The sequence below is a fragment of the Caretta caretta genome, chromosome 2, assembly GCF_965140235.1.
Source record: "Caretta caretta isolate rCarCar2 chromosome 2, rCarCar1.hap1, whole genome shotgun sequence".
Taxonomy (NCBI): Eukaryota; Metazoa; Chordata; order Testudines; family Cheloniidae; genus Caretta; species Caretta caretta.
The window spans coordinates 211,693,851-211,705,941 of NC_134207.1; the positions used below are offsets into that span (position 1 = coordinate 211,693,851).

The window sequence follows — 12,091 nt, forward strand, 5'->3', positions numbered from 1 at the left end:
CAGATCAGTTCAAGGTTCACCCCCTGCCAATTTTTATGTAGCTAGATAATACCTTACCTGAGATCATTTGGGACAAAACAGGTCTAATACCAAATGTTAAATATCTGAAAGGACCTGTTTAACTTTTTAAATGTAAATTGATTAATAGATTTACTTGTAAGTTCTCATAAAATTCATAGTATACTCAGAGTAAGTGCTGTAGTTTTGGGGAAGATAGTGTTTTCTTCACATGTAGAGCAAGAATTAAATAAGTATAAAACTTAGCTCAACCTTAACTATGCTGCTGTAACCCGTGCCTTCATTTTATGGGCACACATATAGATACACACAGACTAAGATATATTAAAGATTTGTTGCCTTTTTACCCTTTTCCTTGAGGTAACTGTTTTGCCTTTTCAAGCAGTTCTCACACCACGTACAAGACCAGTACACTTGAATCAAACAGCTTTACAAGACACTGAGCCTCTCCCATCAATATGCGTAGAGGATTTCTCTGTTAGCATTAGCTTTTCTGTTTGCTACTGAGATATTTGGCCCCAATATGTCTAATTGACAATCTGGCAAAACACCAAGATTTGATAGCAGGGGCTCTGGGTTTGTATGAAAGCTTTTTCTGTCTTCCTCACTCTGAGTGTTCCTAATCTCTAGGACAGTGAATTTCTTTTATGGGAAACACATTTCACGGATGCTAAAAAACCAATATAGAGCCTGGAGGTATGCATCATTCAAATCAATTTTCCATTTAACAGAGACTTGAAGAGGATGGCTACAATGTGTCTAAATACTGACTCTGGAAAAAAGCTGTACTCTGAATTTATGTACAGTTTTCATAGGAGAAAGATGCTTGTCTGAAAATATGTGCATATTTCTCTCCCCAAATTAGGATCCTAAAAAGTTGCCATCACCTAGTGATGAAGAGATTCATATAATGGAATGGCCTTTTTATTAAGGGCACTTCCAAAAAAATATTATGGCAGTTTGATTAGTAAATGGGACCACGTGTCACATTCTTATCAAAGCAATTTCTCCTCAGGACAATCTCTGCAGAACATTTTGAAAGAGAGAGGAGCATCATGAGGCTGGCCATCCCCATTTCCCCTGTGATCATTTCTTACATTAGCATTTGACCCTGTTCACAACACCAAGGCCAAATTGACTCTCGCAATCCCACAGCAGGTTCCCTACACCAGGTGAAGCTGTATTCCAAAGCATAAAAATGTGATTACCCTTCCTCCCCCTAGGGTTGTGCTCCAACATTTCCCTGAGAGCTCAGCTCTTCATCTCTGCTCGTGCTTCAACACCAACTCCCTTCAGCTACTCGTCACCTTGTGGCATCAGCCTTTTATCCCCTGCTGACTCATGTGCAGCTTTATGGCTCACCACAGGATGCTCTTGCAGCCAGCTTCACCAGGAAAAGAGACACATGTGTGACAGGTTTTGAAAGAGTCACCTACTTCTTCACTGTGCCATGAGAGTAGCTATAGAAACTTAGGCCCAGATCCTCAAAAATATTTAGGCTCCTAACTTCCATTGAAATCAGTAGAAGCTGAGTGTTTAAATGACTTTGAGGAGCTGGGCCTTACTGCAGTTGGCAACTTTGGCAGTTTTGCTTGCCTTCAGCTCTCCCCTACTGTGAGGGTACATGTACTGTTTCTTTGAAACTGTAGCAGGAAGCAAGGCAGGAAAGGGCTGGGGAAGGTTCTAAGCACGGTGGGAGACTGAACGACTTCAAGGACAGTGTTGTTTTTATTTCTAATATAGTTCCTCTCTCATTGTAAGAAGAAAGTGACTCTTCCTGCAATTCTTTATCATGGTCACATGACACCTGCCCTCACCCATTTGCAGGCCAATCAGAAACCAGGTAGAGGGGCAGGTTTTGGAGTTCTGTTTTTGATCCCACTTCCCCTCAGCAACTGAAGCAGCTCCCATGGAGTCGTGGGCCCTAAACACGGTTGGGGAAGGATTTCTGCCCTTGTGAAATTCCACCAGGGATGTTTGCAGTCTTGGCAACCTCAGGGCTTCTCTCTGCTAGAACCCAGATTGCAAATAACCTTAGGTTGTCCCAGAACACATGAGGTATGAAGACAGCAAACAGCGGTGACGCTATTACACCCACAGATTTCAACAAGGATTTCAATAGGAATCGGTGGAAAGAAGGAGGAAGTTATTTTCTATGAAGCCGCTGGGAAGCCAGCTTCAGACTTGCTGCTACCCACAAATTCCCCAGACCCTTGGCAATCTGTTATCACTGAAATGCCAAACCGAAGGATGCAGCTTTATTATGGTGACAATTCAATGCAGTCAGTGAAGTTCCAGAGTAATGAAGCTGGCAAAAGGGAAGAGATGGACAATTTTATTTGTGAATATTTTTCTAAGGAGAAAATAAAACAAAGGTTAGGAAGTGGCGACGGTTACAACTCAAAGCCTCCAGTCCACTCCCCCAATACTTCAGGTCATTAGCTAGACAATATTCTTTTCTTCCTAATGCTTCGCTGACAGCTCTGACAGAGTTTGTTAGGAATCAGCTACCATTTGGAGTACGTTGGTATTAGAAGCCCCCAGCACTTCATGCGGGCCTGAAGGTCAGTGGCACTGAGCTTAGCCACTGGGATTCACTAAGGCTCAGACAGTTCTCATAGGTATTGACTCATAAATTGGCACTTCCCTCAGCCCAGAGCTGGACAAAGCAGAGTATTTATTGACAATCTTCTGGTGTTAATGACATCTCTGCAGACAGACGTGGATTTTTTTTAATAGAAGTTATTTTTTTCCTCATAGTTGTTTGACTAACACTTTATGTTAATATATAGGTTGTTCAAAATTGATCCACTTCGACTCTGTCTTCAGCTCTTTGCTATTCATTATTTGAGATACGCAATTGGTCACCTAAGCCACACAGTATCCTATCTGGTCTCTGGCCGGATGACAAACTTTACAGCCAGGCACTGTTGTGGTTTGAATAGTGAAGACCCTTGTTTGCATGTGCACAAGAATAGTCACCATTGCCACAGATGGTCAAAAAAAAAAAACATTTGAAAATTAAAAATAGTAAAAAACTGAAGTGAAGCTTTGAGAAAATGTCTTCCAACCAGCTGCACACTAACACTGAGGAATGACCAAACAGCCACTAATTTGCACCAATGTTCACAGAAAAGTGAGCAAAAAGGGATGAGGCCAGGGCTAATTCCCAAAGCTATTAAGATTTAGTGAAAATGTTCTAAAAAAACAAAAAAAAACAAAAACGTTTACCCAGCTCTAATTGACACCGTGGTTCTTTAACATGCAGCTTAAAGATTTGCTAACCTGCTGCAGACTTTGCCTCTGCATGAGAAAGCGACAGAGAGTGTGAATAATTTACCTTCATTGGTCATGCTGAGCAAGCTCTATCTTCTTCTCTTCCTCCCTCTGAGAAGAGCCGATGACTCAGGGGTGGGATTTTCTTTATTTCTGTGGAAAGAGATCACCCTCCTCTTCTAGAGTACTGCATCCAGATGGGGATCTGCTTCTTAGCCACAGCTGACAAGTGCATTTAGCCTCTCCTCCCTTGGCAGCAGCTAATAGAAGAGGGGATGTGGTCACATCTAAGGTCCAGTCCCACAGGCACTCTTTCTCCTATGCTCCTGATCTGCACCCCCATCCCCCCATCGGAGATCTCCTCACACAGCCATTTCCCAGTAGCCTGTGTTTATAGGTTTTCAAAATATTTTTGGTGTCTGATTTCATTTTCTAATTTACATGCTTTTCTGAAGTCTGGTTTAAAGAAATACAGTCATGCTGAAATTATATATTAATGCAGGTGTTATGAAAGTGAAAGTTTTTTAAAAGTCTAATTTACTTTTTTACCATTTATATCTTCTGCTTACTACCCCTTCACCCCCTTATATTGGGACAATGAAAGCAAACCAGTAGCTGTTGGTTTCAATTTCTAATCTTTTTAACTTTTTACTTGTTCTTATATATTTACAGGATGCTGCAATATTTGGATAGCAAACTCTGGAGGCGATTATTATTGCTGAGAACAAGCTACTGCCATTCTGCTAAAATTAGACTTTTTTTAAAAAAAAACAACAATCTTAAAAGTTTAACTTGAGCTGAGATTTCCCTGAAATACTCAGTTACAGATTGGACACTACTTGTGCCTAAAGTTGATCCCATGAATTTGCCAATATGCTAGTTAGATTTTTAAAGCTGAAATCCAAACAAACTAGATTGGCCAATTTGATAAGTGTTTTAGCCAATATTGGAATGGAATCTAGTTAGGTTAACTCCTCTTTTACAGAGTCCAGGGAGCGTTATCTTAATAATTTTAACACTAGGTCATGTCATCTTTTACCTTGGACAGTAAAAAAAAGTCTTAAATCAGGACACTTAGTGCTCTTAACCAATTAACAGTTGATTAATCAATTGATACAACTAATCTTCTAGGCACCTACTGGAAACAAAAATAAAGTTTTGCAAGCAATTGTCAGACTAGGACTGATGTGCAGCAATTATAACACACTACAAGTCATCAAATGTATTACATTACATATGTGAAAAGAAAAGGAGTACTTGTGGCACCTTAGAGACTAACCAATTTATTTGAGCATGAGCTTTCGTGAGCTACAGCTCACTTCATCAGATGCATATGTGATGGATCCTCATTCTTTAGTATATCTAATACATTTGCAATACTTTTCTAGAGAGTAAGGAGAACTGACTTTCGGAGGTCCTATCTTAAAGGCTATTGTAAGAGTGTGGTTCCTGCCATTGGAATGGTTTTGTATGAAAGGGATAAGTTTAGAAAATATCAAAAGCAAATTGCTTAAAGTTATTGTTTTAAGTCGCTTGAGTTAATTTGCCTGGGCTTACAAAGGAAAGCATGCTTCTAGCATTAGTTAAAATCCAAAATGTGGCTACTTGAGGCTTCACTAAAGAGTGTAGGCTCTGTAAAATAGCCTACAGTAATTGATATTCAAGTACAGAAAGCAATACAATCTCCAAAATGAAATCTCACTACCTCTTCTTAGTCCTGCAACACTACAGGAAGGAGAGCTGCTCAGTCTGGTCTGCATGTCTGATAGCTAGAGCCCTGTGAAGTTATTTTTTGTAATATTTCATTTTATCTTTTGGGAATTTCTTTTCTTTTTTTGCATTTCCCCTCACAGCTGGAGGTCCTGTTGGGTGCCAGGAGGGTAGGGATGAGGTATCAGGGTTTACAGAGCAAGCCCTTCCCATACTCACCTCATAGCTGTGGCTTCTGCAGTTCCTGTCCTGTGCGTCTGGGCCCGGCTCTGGACATTGCAACTTGGTGCATGGAGTTGTAGGGGTGGCTAGGCCAAACCTGAGTGATGAGGCCAGGCAGACAGGGTTATAGCAACACCCAGAGTGGTGGGCCAGGTCCCCACCCCACAGGACAGGAGCTGCAAGAGCCCACAGCTTCAGGGATTTTTGTTTTATGTCCTTTGTTTTGCGTGTGTTATTTTGCATTTTTGAACAACATGGGGCTCTACCAAAAGCATTTCTGGATTCAACAGCCTACTTGTAGATTCTGTCAACTCATCTAGTCCTAAAAAGAAAAGGAGTACTTGTGGCACCTTAGAGACTAAACAATTTATTTCAGCATGAGCTTTCGTGAGCTACAGCTCACTTCTGAGCTATAGCTCACGAAAGCTCATGCTGAAATAAATTGGTTAGTCTCTAAGGTGCCACAAGTACTCCTTTTCTTTTTGCGAATACAGACTAACACGGCTGTTACTCAGAAACCTGTCATCTAGTCCTGTAATCCTGGATGAGGGGCAAGGCCATCCAAAGGGGTCCAGCAAAATTCTGAGGTCTACATGGCAGCCAGAACTTTATATAGCCTATTTCAGGGCCTGAGGAAAGGCCATCCTCTTATTTTTCTATTGGGCACTGTTCACTTAGCGCTCAGATTTCAGCAGCCTTAGTTTTTCTGCTGCTTCTGTCAATAGCCAGTAGATGGCATCAGTGTACAAGTTTCTTTGAGGCTTCTCAGAGTTTTTTTTTTTATGTTGGGTTCATTTCAGTATTAGCCCAGACCATTTGGAATTTCCCCCTTTTAAAGCAATTTCTTTTACTGTTCCAAAGTTCTGCCCCAGTTAAGTGTTTTTAGCTTTCTGCAGTCTTTTTCCTTCTTGTGCTATACAATTCCTATCCCTTCTAGAGTGCAACAATCACTTACAAAGAAGTCAAAAATCCCTCGTGGTTCCTCTAAATCTAACTGGATACAGTCGAGAAGCTTAAACTCTCTACCCTCCCGAGTGTGATCACTTAGTTGCCTAACCCAGATAATGTTTAGTTAGATGGCAACACGTTTGTCAGAAGTTTGAAAGCCTGATTTAAAGAAACAAATCTTTCCAGAGAAAGAAAAGGAGTACTTGTGGCACCTTAGAGACTAACCAATTTATTTGAGCATGAGCTTTCGTGAGCTACAGCTCACTTCATATTTGAGCATGAGCTTTCGTGAGCTACAGCTCACTTCATCAGATAAACATCTGATGAAGTGAGCTGTAGCTCACGAAAGCTCATGCTCAAATAAATTGGTTAGTCTCTAAGGTGCCACAAGTACTCCTTTTCTTTTTGCGAATACAGACTAACACGGCTGTTCCTCTGAAACCTTTCCAGAGAAGTGATCTAAAAGGAGCAAAACTTGGTCTCATCCTGATTGCAGGTAGAAGGAAATTACATATCTTAGCACCTACACTTCATGGCTCCACCAATGCAGCAGTGGCTATGTTTGATTGTTTGTGGCAATTTTTTATTCACTTACATTATCTTATGGCTAAGAAGGTAAAAAGGGGGGGAAAGTAAGTCACATTTCTACAACTGACAGATGTCCCTTTAACTGCTTTGAACAGCTGTTGAAAAATTTCAGGTTTCAGAGTAACAGCCGTGTTAGTCTGTATTCGCAAAAAGAAAAAGAAAAGTCCCTGGAAAAATCATGGAGCAGGTCCTCAAAGAATCAATCCTGAAGCACTTGCATGAGAGGAAAGTGATCAGGAACAGCCAGCATGGATTCACCAAGGGAAGGTCATGCCTGACTAATCTAATCGCCTTTTATGATGAGATTACTGGTTCTGTGGATGAAGGGAAAGCAGTGGATGTATTGTTTCTTGACTTTAGCAAAGCTTTTGACACGGTCTCCCACAGTTTTCTTGTCAGCAAGTTAAGGAAGTATGGGCTGGATGAATGCACTACAAGGTGGGTAGAAAGCTGGCTAGATTGTCGGGCTCAACGGGTAGTGATCAATGGCTCCATATCTAGTTGGCAGCCGGTATCAAGTGGAGTACCCCAAGGGTCGGTCCTGGGGCCGGTTTTGTTCAATATCTTCATAAATGATCTGGAGGATGGTGTGGATTGCACTCAGCAAATTTGCGGATGATACTAAACTGGGAGGAGTGGTAGATACGCTGGAGGGGAGGGATAGGATACAGAAAGACCTAGACAAATTGGAGGATTGGGCCAAAAGAAATCTGATGAGGTTCAATAAGGATAAGTGCAGGGTCCTGCACTTAGGACGGAAGAACCCAATGCACAGCTACAGACTAGGGACCGAATGGCTAGGCAGCAGTTCTGCGGAAAAGGACCTAGGGGTGACAGTGGACGAGAAGCTGGATATGAGTCAGCAGTGTGCCCTTGTTGCCAAGAAGGCCAATGGCATTTTGGGATGTATAAGTAGGGGCATAGCGAGCAGATCGAGGGACGTGATCGTTCCCCTCTATTCGACATTGGTGAGGCCTCATCTGGAGTACTGTGTCCAGTTTTGGGCCCCACACTTCAAGAAGGATGTGGATAAATTGGAGAGAGTCCAGCGAAGGGCAACAAAAATGATTAGGGGACTGGAACACATGAGTTATGAGGAGAGGCTGAGGGAGCTGGGATTGTTTAGCCTGCAGAAGAGAAGAATGAGGGGGGATTTGATAGCTGCTTTCAACTACCTGAAAGGGAGTTCCAAAGAGGATGGCTCTAGACTGTTCTCAATGGTAGCAGATGACAGAACGAGGAGTAATGGTCTCAAGTTGCAGTGGGGGAGGTTTAGATTGGATATTAGGAAAAACTTTTTCACTAAGAGGGTGGTGAAACACTGGAATGCGTTACCTAGGGAGGTGGTAGAATCTCCTTCCTTAGAGGTTTTTAAGGTCAGGCTTGACAAAGCCCTGGCTGGGATGATTTAACTGGGAATTGGTCCTGCTTTGAGCAGGGGGTTGGACTAGATGACCTTCTGGGGTCCCTTCCAACCCTGATATTCTATGATTCTATGAAAAGGAGTACTTGTGGCATCTTAGAGACTAACCAATTTATTTGAGCATGAGCTTTCGTGAGCTACAGCTCACTTCATCGGATGCATACCGTGGAAACTGCAGCAGACTTTATATACACACAGAGATCATGAAACAATACCTCCTCCCACCCCACTGTCCTACTGGTAATAGCTTATCTAAAGTGATCATCAAGTTGGGCCATTTCCAACACAAATCCAGGTTTTCTCACCCTCCACCCCCCCCCACACACAAACTCACTCTCCTGCTGGTAATAGCCCATCCAAATTGAAAAATTGAAGCTGTTTTTATGAAGGAGATAAACTCCAGGATTCCTGAAATAAAACAGAGCTTTGTTTGGGTCGTTTGGAGAATCCTGTGTGACATGGAAAAATATGGGTGGCCAGGTCTGGAACTAAGCTGGATATGCTCCTTTTTCCCTTCCCTGTTCTCTGTCCATCTCACTAGTGCACTATTATGTCAACTCTCCCCCTTTGCAGACCAGTCTCCCACTTAGGTGCCATGTAATAAAATATTTCACATCTAATCCTATCCATAAGGAATGAGGGTATCCCCCTGCTTCACTCCCTTTGTGCCACTCAGGTGTTACAAAGAGAGGAAACCTCCCCTAAATTCCCCTCTGATACCCCAGTATAGTGCATAGCTCCTATGGGGCCATACAGAGGTGTGGCAACTGTTAACATGCGTACACACGGTATGTCTATGCTGTATTTCAAATCCTGTGACAGAGAGTCTCAGAGCCCTGGTCTACAGACTCAGGCTCACGCTATGGTGCTACAAACAGCTGTGTAGACATCATGGCTTGGGCAGGAGGTTGGACTCAGAAGCTTACTCCTCATCCTGGAGCTTCAGTGCACAGAAAATAGCCAGATCCTTCTTGCATGGAGCTCCTTCTGGCCCCTGGGTCTGACCTGGTTCCTGCAGCAAGGTGCTCTCATAGAGGCAGACCCATTTTACATGCCCCTCTTGCCTGCATTCAGTGCACAAAATTAGGTGTAAGGCCGCTCAGCTTCCCTTTCTACATCTGCAGCAACCAGTACTCATCTGGAGTATTGTGTCAAGTTTTGGGCCCCACACTACAAGACGGATGTGAAAAAATTGGAAAGCGTCCAGCGGAGGGCAACAAAAATGATTGGGGACTGGAACACATGACTTATGAGAAGAGGCTGAGGGAACTGGGAGTATTTAGTCTGCAGAAGAGAAGAATGAGGGGGGATTTGATAGCTGCTTTCAACTACCTAAAAGGGGGTTCCAAAGAGGATGGATCTAGACTTTTCTCAGTGGTACCAGGTGACAGAACAGGGAGTAATGGTCTCAAGTTGCAGTGGGGGAGGTTTAGATTGGATATTAGGAAAAACTTTTTCACTAGGAGGGTGACGAAGCACTGGAATGGGTTACCTAGGGAAGTGGTGGAATCTCCTTCTTTTGAGGTTTTTAAGGTCAGGCTTGACAAAGCCCTGGCTGGGATGATTTAGTTGGGGATTGGTCCTGCTTTGAGCAGGGGGTTGGACTAGATGACCTCCTGAGGTCCCTTCCAAGCCTGATATTCTATGATTCTATGAATTCTTTCTAGTTCTTGTAGCTCCACCTGTGGCTGCCTGGGCACTTCCAAAAATGGGAACTGGAACTCCTGGAGTCATTGTAATCCCTCCATATGTTGATTTGGGAGGGTGGACACCTCACAGTCAAGGAACGGGTTTGTGCCTGGCTGCTCAGTCACCCCTTCTTGACCGTAGGGAGTTTCAGATCCCACTTCTGGTACCAGTGACAGTGGAGAGGGGGCTGCCCAAGGCATGCCACCTCTGGTAGTCCTGTTGGTACACTCAGCACCTGCTCAGGTTCTTCCAGTCAGTGACCCAGAGACTGATTACTTCAAACAAAATGTCTCCTTTATGGGGTCTGGTTTATTAACCTTTTTTTTTTAAAGTTACAGAATCCAAACCTGATTTTAGTCTCGAGTTCATGCATGCTCTCAGTCCATACAAGACTCCTGGTAGCTCTCCTTCCCTGTTCAGAAGACCCAGTTGTCCTCCTGGAGCTGGCTGAACTTTGAACAGTCAGTTATTCTCTCCCTTCAAGAACAAAAGCCCTTCTTGTGGAGCTGTGTTGTATTTCAAGCCATCTGCAGGGACTCAGCCAGCTTCTCCAGCCCCAGTGATTTTCCTTACCTTTAGACTTGGAAGGTTTAGCAGTTAGAAATTTTCCTGCTGGTGTCTCCCTTGCTAGGATGAAGGGGGAAGAATATATGCTGGTCCTCTCTCAAGAGCTCATCTTGATTGGCTGGAAGTGAGGTGAGCCTTTCCTCACCTACTTTGCAAGGCTCTTCTGGCCCCAGGCCCTGAAAGTAGTAGTAACGAGTTTATCACTAAAATAAAACTTATTCTTGGAATTGCATCCCTTCACCAATATCTCCTGTTTCCTTGGTCCTTGCATCCATAAGACCTCCCAAAATCTTAGAACAGAGGTGGACTGACCCCAGGTCCTATCAGTCTTAAGAGGACTATACTCATTCTATATGGCCTTGGAATACCAGAGATTCCCAAAGAGATAGGAAAAAAGGATTTCATGGTTTGTCCTTACTCCTCTTTTTGGGTTAGCTGATTTCATTAAGTGTTTAAACCAATCAACAAACATTGTGGGGCAGGGGGGAGAAGGGGAGTTTCTAGCCAACGTTCTCCAAAACAGATGAATTGCAAGAATATAAACTGCTTGTGGTATACTAGTTTCACCTAAAAAGATAGACTCTGGCTCAACAGAAATAATTTTTGGGAAGTCTATGGACTGTTTTATACAGGATGTCAGAATAAATTATCACAGTGGTCCCCTGTGACCTTGGAATCAGTGAATCTATAGTGAAAATAGAGCCTGCATATTTAAGACCATAAGTTCAGCTCCTTCCTATAGAAGTTTTCAGACAGCTTGCACTTATGTCTGGATCTTGCCGGTCTGCAGGGATTAGTTCCCAGGGTTGTATTCTACTTTAAGTTGTTAAATACTATTATTTGACAGACTGCTAGTTAAAGACAGGCTGCTAAACACATTAATGTTATAGATAATACATTTAAAAATTACTCTAGATGTTTTAAACAGAAAAAAACAAGTGCAGGATTCCTTCTTGAACCAATAGAGGTCACTGTTGTGTACGTAATGCCAACTTGCTTACACATTTCTTGCAAACACTACCGCATGCTTGTGCTCAGAAAAGTGACTATATAAGGGGCCCCATTTTTACCCTACAGATCTGGCCCCTGTAGATCTAGCTACTCTTACTACAACAGAGCTACCCAATGCATTAGAAATGTGAGTTGGACTGTCTTCAGGCTTATGCACACCCTACACAATTGTTAACTGAATCCCATACTTCAGATGGTGCCAAAAATAATACAGCTTGACCCTTGATCTCAGTTTTAAATTGTGAAGCTGGTAGCTAGAAAAAACACCTTACTTGTAAACTGGTGATTTGATATTACTGAAAAACAATAGCCCCCACAATGTCAATGTTAGAGTCACTTATCATAGGACAGGCACACTCCAATACCTCGATTATAAATGAGCCAAGGTATCCTTCACTGGGGCACACTGGGCAGATTTCTACTTGCACTCACTGAGGCCAATAGGGTTGCATGTATGGAACTGAAAGGTACATTTAGCATGGAGCATTTGGCAAGGCCACCAAACAAAGCTATCAGCAATACCCTCTGTCACAGCTATATCTGTAATCAAATGGGAAACTCAGTTTACTGTGTGGAGAAACAGCATATCCTTCAATAGAGGGAGCTGGTATTTCTAACAAAATATTGACAGCTACTTTA

The 12,091-nt window shown here is 42.7% G+C and overlaps 1 protein-coding gene across 1 annotated transcript in view; it reads right to left on the reverse strand.

Moving 5' to 3' along the window:
* ABCB5 (ATP binding cassette subfamily B member 5) overlaps positions 1-3,577 on the reverse strand; it is a 74,644-nt gene extending 71,067 nt beyond the window's left edge. Inside the window, exon 1 of the mRNA XM_048838350.2 lies at positions 3,359-3,577. The gene's annotated coding sequence lies outside the window, so the exon portion shown is untranslated. The remainder of the gene's footprint in view (positions 1-3,358) is intronic.
* Between the last annotated feature and the right edge of the window lie 8,514 nt (positions 3,578-12,091).